The 12,097-nt window shown below is 42.6% G+C and overlaps 1 protein-coding gene and 1 long non-coding RNA gene across 4 annotated transcripts in view; one reads left to right on the forward strand and one right to left on the reverse strand.

The window, feature by feature from the left end:
- Positions 1–12,097, forward strand: part of trps1 (trichorhinophalangeal syndrome I) — a 117,331-nt gene that overhangs the window by 60,684 nt on the left and 44,550 nt on the right. The gene's annotated exons all lie outside the window — the stretch shown is intronic.
- LOC128518933 (uncharacterized) lies at positions 75–1,058 on the reverse strand. Its single transcript, XR_008357792.1, has 3 exons — positions 990–1,058; positions 679–898; positions 75–181 (listed from the first exon to the last, which is right to left on the reverse strand). It is a non-coding gene; the product is annotated as an uncharacterized LOC128518933 (long non-coding RNA).

Genomic DNA, 12,097 nt, shown 5'->3' on the forward strand with positions numbered 1-12,097 from the left:
CACCTCCAGGTCCAAGGTTTCGATTCCCATCTCGGGTTTGTGTTTTTTTTTTTTTTTTCTCCCCCATTCTTGGTGGGTTTCCTCTGGGTCCAGTGTGCGCCATTTGATGGATTGGCATCCTGGGTGACACCTCCCCCCGCCCCATTTGTAGTCTTCTACTTTACAATAGGCTCCAGGGTTCCTGCACAGGATAAGAAGATGGAGAATGAATGACATCTATGTTCTACAGACAAGTTAAAATCACAAGTAAGACAACCAAAAAATCTCTTATTGTAAGCCAGTTCCAGTGTTACAGATGTGTTGACATTTGGACTTCTGTTACTAGACAAAATGTCTTCAAGCAGGGACAAGCTTAGTATCAGTGGATCAATTTAAAAAACTTTTAATGTAATCTTTGCAGCTAAAAGTAAACAAATCCTCCAAATGAGTATAATCATTTGCATCATAAAAATATACAGCTTTTTTTTATTATGAGATTTATGGATGCGACATTAAACGGACAAACGTTTACTTTCTGAAAGAAATGGTAATGTTAAAGACAAGTGAAGGCAGAGTAGTGCTTGTACGATGATACTGTTTTATTTACAAGTTAAAGTAGTATGTAGTATTTTTAGTGAAATAGGATTCAATGGTTATTACAGTCGCCTTGCACGTCCAGGGTCCGGGTTCGATTCTTACCTCGGGCTCTGTGTGCATGGAGTTTGCATTGCTTGGTGGGTTTCTTCCGCGCACTCCGGTTTCCTCCCACAATCCAAAGACATGCAAATTAGTCTTATTGGTGTTTTGAAATTGCCGTATATGTGTGCGCCCCGAGATGGATTGGCATCCTGTCCAGGATGTACCCCGCCTCGTGCTCTAAGTCGCCTGGGATAGGCTGCAGAGCTCCAGCCCCACCAGCCTGTATACAGGATAAAGTGGTATAAATTAAGACTGAGAGTGAGTGAGTGATTATTTAGTGGTTTGGTAAGAGCACTCTAAATTATGCTTACTTCTTTCATCATGGTAAGGTTGTCTTTTGCATGTAATTGCCCTGCAAGATTTGATGTTCAATTCCAACCTGGAGCCAGGTTCAGGGTACGTATAAACATTTTAACTGGAATCAGCGACTGGAAAGACATTGTTACGATTGATAAATCCTTCGCCGGTGAAACACACCGAACTCTATACTACAAGGTAATTTTTGCAGTATACCTGATACCTCCATTCGCCAACCCAGTCTTGTCAAACTGTGGCATTGAGACCGCAAAAATGTACAATGAATCTAAAAGTAGACTGCGTAAGAAATTACGTTGCACAATGTGTGTGTGTGCGCGTTTGTGAAGTAATCTAGCAGTTTAAATGCAGTATCGTGTTACTGCTGATAATTGCAACCAGTCGATCCCGTCCCACACAGTCTTTCTCAGTCTCGGTCGCTCGAGAAAGATAGAGAAGGTATTTGTGGTTACTTCAGCTTCATAATAAGCAACAGTGTTACTTCTCTTCACTTGGTAATAACGCGGTCATTTTCACTGAAGGTCAGACTGTGTGAAAATTCTGATACTACTCAAGACTACTGAGTAGGTTTGACTGTATCATGCAAAGTACAAGCTGTTCAATGTGTTACGTGCAAGCAGAAGTCAAACGCAAAAATTAATCAGGTTCATTCTTGATATTTCAATGCACTGCAACGAAGTGCTGGGGACATTTTTGGTTTGATGCGTGTGTTCGATGTAAACAAAAGCATACACACATTCATTTACCTAAAAAAAGAGATGTAAAGTAGGTTTTGACCTACTTACATATAAAAGGTCCCATATTTTACTATTTACTATTATGTTAACATGGATCTAAGTCGTCCCCCAAAGTGTCTCTGTTTAAGCTCCAGCTGAAATACCTCCCAGATAATGCATTTTTTAAATTTAACACCTAGAACTACAACCGGGCTCTCTGATTGCTTGAGAGGCATGTTGATACTGGACAGTAATACCACTTGGACATTTAACTCTATGCATCACCCTGCATCCCAGGTGTTGGATTAGTATTCAGTGGTTATCACAGTTGCCTTGTGCATGGAGTTTGCATTGCTTGGTGGGTTTCTTCCGCCTACTCCGGTTTGTTAATTACACTCGTTAATTACACTGTCAGCCGCACCATGGGTAAAAGTGGGTCTGTACGGTCCGCAGTACTGAAGAAAGAGCAACTACCCGCCAAAAACCACTTTTCAAACCAGTCGCAGAAGCACTTTTTAGCAGGAAAATACATCAGATAATGATTTCTTAAACACTTTTCACTCCTTAATAATTGCTTTGAAGTCCCTCGAAATCGCATCTGAACCATCCGCGCTCTTTTTATTTATGGCTACAAAGCTAACTAGCTCCTAACACAAGGCTGAATTCCAAACCCTGATCAAGGGCACTAACCTCCATTCTACCCCCGTTACCTGTCAGTCACCTGCTCCATCAGTCACTGTTAGTCAGTTCCGTCAGTTGCGGAAGGATGTGTGTGGACGGAGCAAAATAACTTGTTAAATAAACACACAAATTATAATCTGTTGATGATGATTAATGGTGTTAGCGGAGCTGTCGTATAAGGGTAATATCACACTGCTGCTGAGACACCGCCATCTACAGTGAATGGCAGAGACAAGCGATAAGCCAAGGGGGAGGGTATTTTCCTTATGAGGTCACAATAGGGAGAATATGTAATTGGCTTTTTTTAAACCCTGTCCAATGCGAAAATGGAAAGAGGGTAAAGAGCAGGAAAATTTGCAAAATAGACCCCTTTAAATAGCACGTCCATATGGTACATGTAATTCTGATTTCTAAATATACTTAGCTCCAGCTCGGTTTCACACAGCCATAGACATGAGCACTGTACCCAAATATAACCCATCACTGGGTCACAGAGGTTTATTGTTTATACACATGGCAAAGTGTTTTATCATACCTAACCCTCACAAAGACACCCTGTTTTGCTCATGGAGATCCTCATGGCTAAACCGATCTGAGGATATTCTTACTTAGAATTATACGTGGAGTCATGACTAAATTTGGACTGACAGGACGTCATTAAAAACCAAGCCTTAGGGTGAAGGGAAAACCATTGCCTAGGCAAGCTGTCACTCAAAATGGAGTCGCACCTCCCGAGTCCTGCCAGAATCATCCAGGTGGCCCTAATAATCCAAGCAAGGGGTCGAAACCAAAACCCGAACCGAGTTATTTATGATCAGGCGGCGAAAAAAAAAAAGGGGGAAGGACGCTCCTTAAGCAGTGAAAGTTCTGCCACTGCTGGCTTGTTTAAACCCAGTGATCTCCCTGCACCCCGGTTTTAATTATCCTGGGTACAAGCCGTCAAATCGGTCGTGACGTTAACGGACTCCGCCTTTTCTCCGTGGATATTCCTCTCCGTTCATGTTCCTCTCCACGCATAAAGAGTTTCTATGTCCGTGGTGTCAGAAAGTGTCTCCATGAGGGAGGGAGTATGCCTTTGCGTGTAGATGAGTCGTTGCGCTCTGTGCCCGGCTGCAAATGAACATCTGGATGGCATATTGGTTCCATGTGTGAAAATGAGATCAGCTCGAATAATGACCAGACTCTAGAGAAAGGCAAATGCGCGCTGGCTCTGATTTGCTCGACAGCCCAAATTGGCAGCACCTTGCATAATTAGGGAGCAATTGGCTAAGATTAGATGGGCTTTAGACCCTGACCAATCATTAATTTGGAGCCCAGTCTCTAGGCCCCCCTCCCCCTCCCCTAATGCCCCCCCCCCCCCCAGTGTTTGCTAAAGCTCTATCAGCTGGTAGCTATTTGTCAGAACTCTACCTCCTACCAACCCACCCACCTAACTCTGTATGGGCCTTAATTGTTTCAGACAAACAAGCAAGCTTCTTGTGGCTTCTATATATATATATATATATATATATATATATATATATATATATATATATATATATATATAAATTTTTTTTTTTTTTTTTTTTTACAGGAAGACATGATTTGTTTGATCCATGCAATATTTCCTTAGCGAAGACATTAATTCACAGACAGCACAGTGACTCAAAATCGTACGGCGCGAAACAATCACAAGGCTGTGCGCACGTTTTTGTTTTGCTTACATTAAAAGTGTTTTCGAGACGCTTATTTTGGACAGTGTCGTCCTTCATGTTTATTTCCGTCGATGTTCCGAGGTGTGCGTGGCATAATATTAGGACGCCAACTGCTACACTTCATTAGGTGATGTAACTGTCTCTTTTAGCGAAGGGGGAAACCTTTATCTAGCATTATTTAGCAACGGGATCCCACTAGTGATCTGAAGCGGCTGGGATGTGGAGATTTGCCCCTTTCTCACTATCTGGCAGCGAACCCCTAATGTATAATCAGTCACGACGTGGGGATTATGTTTGATGGGAACAAGGCAGTTTTCAGGAAGTGATAAAGTGGAAGACATCTGATCGTTTGCAGCGCCCGGTTCGGAAAAAGCTATGGTGTGAATTAACAGGCGAGAATAGATTACGTCGCGCTTCTGCTCGCCACATGGAGCCGAGCTGAGCCGAGCCCGAGTGGGGAAGTCCATGTGTGTGATTTTACATGTGTGTAAACAGCTTGGAGGCAGTCACCGCTGCAATTAACATCACGAGATCGCGCGTAATCGCAACAAGATGGACCCACAGCAGACAGTCTGTGACTGCGTCGAGGTCTGGGTTACCACCTCTCGCAGCATGTCGGCACACGTGGAAGCCAAATCAGTGACGGCAATTTGTATTCGACCAATCATGACGTCTCAAGAATGCTCGAGGAGTACACGGTGTAAAGTAAATAACCTGTTTTTTGTGTTTGTGTGGTACGCTGCAATACCGTAACCACCTTCACCAGTCTGTCTGCTTCTCTCTACGCTCTTCTGTCTAATCATTTAATCTTTCACAGCCTCTGGGCCAGAGCGCCACACCTTTAACTGTGTCTTAGTGTTCGGAGTAATGTTCAGGTAATAGCATGCTCATACTCGCTTCATTCTGCCGTTCGGGTCCGTTTCTCCTTGCGCTTCTGCCTTTGTCTCTTCACAACAACAGGAAAAGCCTTTAAGTTTGTGTCCCCCGGTGTCCATACCTTATTGTTGCTCAGCCCCTCCTATGGTTCTCTTTGGATTTGTTTACAGAAGGGTCATGGAGACTGGCCTGGAGAGAGAGAGAGAGAGAGAGAGAGAGAGAGAATAAGTCTCTGGAGAATTGTTATTAAACGATGATTAAATTGTTGAGGCTTTAAAAAAAAGAAAAAGGATTTATATACACATGCACATCCATGGCGTGGCGCCTAAAGACAGGCATGGAGGACCCGGACTCGGACCCAGTACCCAAAGGTGCCTTGTCGTATTGCGTTCCGGGGGTGGTGGTGGGGGGGAGGAGAACTTTCCTTTTAAACCTGCACAGACACACACTCACGAAATGACTCGGTGACTCTGAGAGTTTCTTGAGAATTTTTGTTATTAAACGATGCTTTCAGTGTGTATTAGCTGTAGATTGTTACCTATTAGCAGTTTATCTCCCCAAGGGCCTGGCCTCGGTAATGGAGTCCACAGTCTTTAAAAAAAAATAATAATAATAAATATTTGTATTGATTTAAATACGTTAGCATTTAAGGTGTTGCAGTTCCTCTATATTCCTACAGGTGGTGTGCTGTAAACTATTCACACATTAGCATCCTGCGTGCTAAACAAATGCTAGAAAAGAATTTATATTGAATAGCGATATTAAAACAAATAATCATATGTATGGAATCGCAATACAGATCAAATCACATCCTAGGTATCGTGATAACATCGTATCGGCTGGTCCCTGGTGATTCCTGTCCCTGCTAACATGATTCCTGTTGTAGCACTGATTTTCGCCTAATTAAGCCATTTCTCTTACTCGTTAATTGTCTATACGGCTTTATCTTGTATACAGGATCGCAGGGCGCACAAGGAGGGATGAGGTGCCAGTCTATCGCAGGGCACACAGACAGACACACACAAACACAGACAGACAGACACACACAAACACAGACAGACAGACACACACAAACACAGACAGACAGACACACACAAACACAGACAGACAGACACACACAAACACAGACAGACAGACACACACAAACACAGACAGACAGACACACACAAACACAGACAGACAGACAGACACAAACACAGACAGACAGACAGACACACACATAACGAGCAGATCTGGGAATGCCAATTAGACTAATCTGCATGTCTTTGGGCTGTGGGAGGAAACCGGAGTATGCAGAGGAAACCCACCAAGCACTGCGAGAACCTGCAAACTCCATGCACGCAGACCCAGAGACGGGACTCGAACCCGGAACCCTGAAAATGCAAGACCACAGTGCCAGCCACTACACCACTGTGGCACCTTCCAAGCAATTTCTTAAGGGGAAATTATATATTTTTTATATATTTATTACACTTTAAACAAATATATTGAAGCACAAGGTACGTTCTATAAAAATATTTCACTTTTCCAGTGTAGCATTGCTATCGCTTCGGCTTGTTCAGATGCCATTTAGATAAGTGTTTTTAGTTTGTTTAATGGACTTGGAAAGGCCACAAAGAATCAACATAGCGAGATGAAATCACCCTTATGCACCTGTGGCACACCCTGTAAGTAGCCTCATTGAGGCACAAGGTGAACCGTAAACAGGGAAAAAAAAAGAACTTGAGCCAATTTCAAGAGAAAATCACAGTCTATTTGGGATTACTGAAATCACACAAAAGCCTCTCTGTTATAAATGAAATTACATCCCAGAAAAGATCCTTCTGGATTTTCAGGAGGTGCGTGTGTGTGCGTGTGTGCGCGCGTGCGTGTGTGCGCGTGTGCGACTTTCAGAACAGGGTCGATGCATGTTTTCACATAGTAACGTCTCTGCCCAAAGCGTGAAATCTGGTCCTTTAATTTTGGTTTTTTTAGCTACAGTAGTTTAATCACGAATCTGTGCTTCTAAGAGCAAAGCTCTTATTTTTTTCTTACTGTTTCCTGGCCTCTTTGGACCTCTTTTGGTAAAAAACTTGCTGCTAAGCAACTAAACTCCTAGTCTCACAAATTAAGAAGGTGAGTCAAAAATGATCCGCACTCCGTTTATATAGAAACTTTTGTTGGCCGCACTGTCTGACAGCGCTTTCCAATCAACGCCATCGTCTCCCCGGTCACTGCTGTGTATGTAGGTGTGAACGTGCTACATTTACACAACTGCAAAAAAGGACACCCCACTTGTGATTTGCATGAAAGAAGAGCAGCGCGCATTGATTGCTTCTTTTTTTTTTGTGGTCTGCGGGTGTATTGGTGTCAAAACACCTCACCGTAGGTCATAACTATGATGCATTTGTCTTTTCTAAAAGTTAAACAAACTAAATTCTACAACCAGAGTGCACATAATTTTTGACTCTTAGGCTTTTTTTCTTATCATTATTGTTATTTTTTATTTGTGACTTGTAGTGTAGTTATTTCTAGCTCTTATTCCAAGCTTTCTTCGTTGTCGTAGGTTGGTAAAGCATTTCATTTTCTCATTTCCAATAGAATCTCAATATGAGGTAGCGCATGTTATTAAACAAACAGTGGTAAGGAAAGGCTTTTGTCATTTTTCTCCTGTGTGGAGTCTGGTTAGCCAGACTTCACACGTTCAAGCGAGCCAGATCCTGACCCTCCAACAGAAGTAATTATTTTTTTATTTTTTTATTTATTTTTTTTTTTTTTGCGAAACTTGTAAAATTCATTCGAGAACAAATGTGCACACAATTCTTTGGCATTCCATCCTGCGCGAGCATGCCGGCTTTGGAACGTTTAAAGGTTTAAAAACATGGTGTTCATTTTCACTTTTATAAGGAGCCTCATTAGGGACTTGTGTGTTTTTACAAACAGGTTGTTCATGGCTACAGATGTTGAGCTTTCTCCATGTTAGCTAAGCTTTGGCCCATGGGTTTGGACGACCACAGACTGCAGCCACATTTTCACAAGGAATCATTTCCTGCTTGTCTAACAAATCACTTTTGTTTTTTTGTGTTTTTTTTAAAGTGTGCATAGAATGATCAAATCGAGAACACTTATTCGATTCGATATACTTAAAGGATCTAAAAACTATTAAAAGGTGCTCATGTGGTACAGTAGTCTTAATAAAAACCGCTAGGGTGTGGTCTACTGCTTTAGTTTAGTAATGAAGAATTCTAGACACAGCTGTGTGTGTTCGTGAGGTCTGGGATGAAGTCTGCCATTAATGGGAACCCTGGAAAATCTAACAGGAAAAAATAGGTCCAGCTGCTCAGGGCATTTCTAGAACAGTAACTCTTATTTTTAAACCTCATTGTTGTGCAGAGAGGGAACGAGCGCTGGCTGCCGTCCTGCACGCCATTCTTCAATGCAAACATGTTCCAGGGGAAAGGGACCTCCAGCCGGACACCGATGCATGGCATTTCCTCATGTATTTAACAGCAGTTGCCACTTTTTTGCGGCCTGTCGGAGCTTTCAAGGTGATAGGATGTGACTTATTCGATCCTGTTCACTCGTCCTTCCGTTTTGTGTCGCCATCACCATGCAAGCTGCTCATATAGGGTGAAGGCACTTATGAAGGCCTAGATTTGTTTTTTTTAACCTCAAGTCAAACTCATCTGAGGTAGTATCGGGTGGTGACTTACTGGTGTACTGTAAGTCCCATCTTTAGAAAATAACTATGATTAGTGCTGTTAATCCATTCTACATCTTCATTCACTCTCACGTTTTGTTTGACCTGAACACTCACCTGTCACATTGACTATTCTGTATGTTTAAGCCGCGAGCATGGATTATCCGTGGCACTGCATGATCAGAACCATGCTGCGTCTACGTTGCTAATACAGAAGTAAAGTCTCGTGTGCTCTATAATTAGTCTGGACAATTACAGGAAGGCTGTAACTGACCCTGCTGGCAGCTGAGACCAAGCCAAGTCTGGGAAATTGAAGAATTTATCCTACAGTATGTTGTGGCACTGGTTAATTAGAATGGTTCGTCTTAGATAAACCAGTTCATGATAACAATCTAACATGATGAACTTTATGTCAGGTTCGTCGGGGGGGAAAAAAACAAAACAAAAAAAAACCTAAACGCTCACGGTCGTTGCTGGCTAGCCGGAACTCTGATTTATATACACCAGTAAGTCACCACCCGATACTACCTAATCTCTTGTCTCTCATTTATCCGAGTGCCCGTGTCGGCGCTCTCTCTCTCTCTCTCAGGTGACCGGAGCTCTGTATGAATATGGATGTCCATGTGTCTTCTTCCCAGCTGACAGCAGGCTACTCATTTCTCGCATTTCCAAAAATGGCAGGCTCCATCCACCTCGGCCTGTTCGCCAAGAGCCACTAATGGTCTCCTCTTTTCTGTGCTGTGTGCTGAGATAGCTGTCTGGCTGAGACTGAGCAGGGTTTATAGCTGCAGGCCAGCTCCGGCTTAGTGAAGCAGGAGAGAGAGAGGGAGAGGGGAAGAAGGTGGAGAGTGAGAGAGAGAGAGAAAGGGAGAAGGTGGAGAGTGAGAGGGAGAGAGGGGTCTGGATTAAGCTCAATTGAAAGGATGAAAGCCTGCTGGATTTCTAATGAGGTGTTTGCCAGGAAACTCTCAGAGTCACCGAGTCATTTCGTGAGTGTGTGTCTGTGCAGGTTTAAAAGGAAAGTTCTCCTCCCCCCCACCACCACCCCCGGAACGCAATACGACAAGGCACCTTTGGGTACTGGGTCCGAGTCCGGGTCCTCCATGCCTGTCTTTAGGCGCCACGCCATGGATGTGCATGTGTATATGAATCCTTTTTCTTTTTTTTAAAGCCTCAACAAGTCCAAACCTGTGAGCAAGTTAATCTGGTCTAATAGATCCTTTTTAACCCGACACTTCCCCATCTCTATTTGTAAACTCTAAGCACCACCACTCCCGCTCGTGTGCTGTTCCAGTGTCCCCATGACACAGCAGTTTGCAGAATCTATTTCCAGTCAGGTGCTCGAACAATGGCACGTACGCGGTGGTGTCGCCGAAGCGGGACTGTGTTTCCTGGTGTTGTTCTCCATCCTCAGGGTTTGAACTCATTATAATAAGTGTGTATGTGTGCGCTAGGAAGTAAATTTCTCACACAACCCTTAAGGCCAATGCCATGGCAACAGGGCAGCTTACCAGGCCGGCATATTGAGCTCTAAAATCCTCTCCCTCTCTCTTCCTCCCTCTTTCTCTCTCTTTCTCTCTCTCTCCCTCTCTCTTTTCTTCCACACCACCAAAGACCATATTCGATACCCTACACTACCTGCATCCAATTATCTTGTTGTTTAGGTTATACTTCAATTCGCTTTATATATATATATATATATATATTTTTATATATTATTATTATTATTATTCCCCCCATAACACACACACACTTTTCGTTGTCTCTCTTTGTCTGGTTCTCCTTCTTATATTTTCTGTTTATTTTTTCTTCTTTCTCTTTTCAAACCCTAACCATGACTGTCACACATACCATTAACTCGCAGCCATATTTTATCAGTACAGAAAAAGGCCCTGTGGTAGGGAAACTAAAGCTGATTCGTACCAGACAAGTCCCGCTGTTGAAAGCAGTGTTTACATTCTCCTGAAAAATCAAATGAGACGCTGATTTCTCCCAGCGCTGGGGCCTGGTAGGCTCTAAAGATGCTTGAGAAGTTGGCAAAATGGAAATGGCATCTGCAGGCTTCAGAAAAACGCTTATGAATTGTGTATTTATAAAGGTTATTTTTCCTATTACACGGATCCGGCACTCTGTTGGGTTTGCATTACTGTATGTAGGATGTTGGATATATATATATATATATATATATATATATATATATATATATATATATATATATATATATATATATATATATATATATATATATATATAATGGTCTGGGCTGTGGGTTACTGATCGGAAGGTCGGGGGTTCGAGGCACTGTTGAGCCATTGAGCAAGCGTGTTAAACCCTACCTGCATTTTCACCGTACTATAAGGTACATGTGACACATAATTAAATTTTTTATATTGTTCTTATTCTTGTCTTATTACCCTGCAAAAAAAAAACAAAAAACTTTACTTTCGCTTATATGGACCATTTTTTAGCCACTGATCACCAAGCACCACATGTTATTTACACTGCGCTTTATGCAGTACCAGATTGAAGTAGCTTAATTTTTCGGCTTGTTTGGAAGATATTACAGACATTTTTCCGAAACATTGCATTGCTTATGATTCCTAAGCCTCCTGTTCTTCTGATGTTCCGATTTTGCTTGTTTACTCTTAAAAATGAGGTGGAACTCTTTTAAGATCGATGCATCAAGAGAACAAGACCTTCATGATTACTGCAAATGACCCGTGAGCCTGCGCCGTCGCTCTGGTCTCGGGCTCGAATGTTTTAGCGTTTACGTTGGACGGTCACCTCGGCTCAGCTTAGCAGGTTAGAATTAATTTCATTCAGGCCCGCCTGTTTACAGAAACTGGTGGGCCCGCAGAAATCAAACAGCCTATTCAAGGCTGATCCGCTCGCTTTCCATCTGGTCCAATCCGCCAGTCCGAGCAACACGAGCTAGCTTCTGACTTAGAGCTCAAATTATAACCAGACCTGGAGTATCAGTGTCTGTCACGGTTAGCTGACTAATTATGATCAGTCCTGTTAATTAGACCACATCACAGCCGAAGTGCATCTTTATGGTATACACGGGCCGGCGCATGTTTAAAGAAAGAACAGATGAATGGTTGAAGAAAGCAGGAATTGCTGGGTTTTTCCTTTCTTTAGTGCTTGCTTTAACGTTCAGTTCTCTTTAGAATGTAGTCCATATGCAGCGTTACAGCACGTACCGAATCTAAATCAACTTTGACTAGCAAGAAGCGGACATACACAGCGGAACAGCTCAACTTCATGTTCTTACTTTGTTATTCTCAGCCTTGTACCTTGTCTTTTTATACTTTTTTTATATCCTTCGGTACTCGCCGAACTTCTCAGTGGCGTTTATCAGTTGCTGTGCAGATGGCATTAATAAATAAAAGCGAAGTATTTTGAAAATACTTAAGACAACAGCTGCACATGTGTTTACCATCTGTGAACGTTAGACT

This window comes from Clarias gariepinus, chromosome 3, assembly GCF_024256425.1.
Source record: "Clarias gariepinus isolate MV-2021 ecotype Netherlands chromosome 3, CGAR_prim_01v2, whole genome shotgun sequence".
Classification (NCBI taxonomy): domain Eukaryota; kingdom Metazoa; phylum Chordata; class Actinopteri; order Siluriformes; family Clariidae; genus Clarias; species Clarias gariepinus.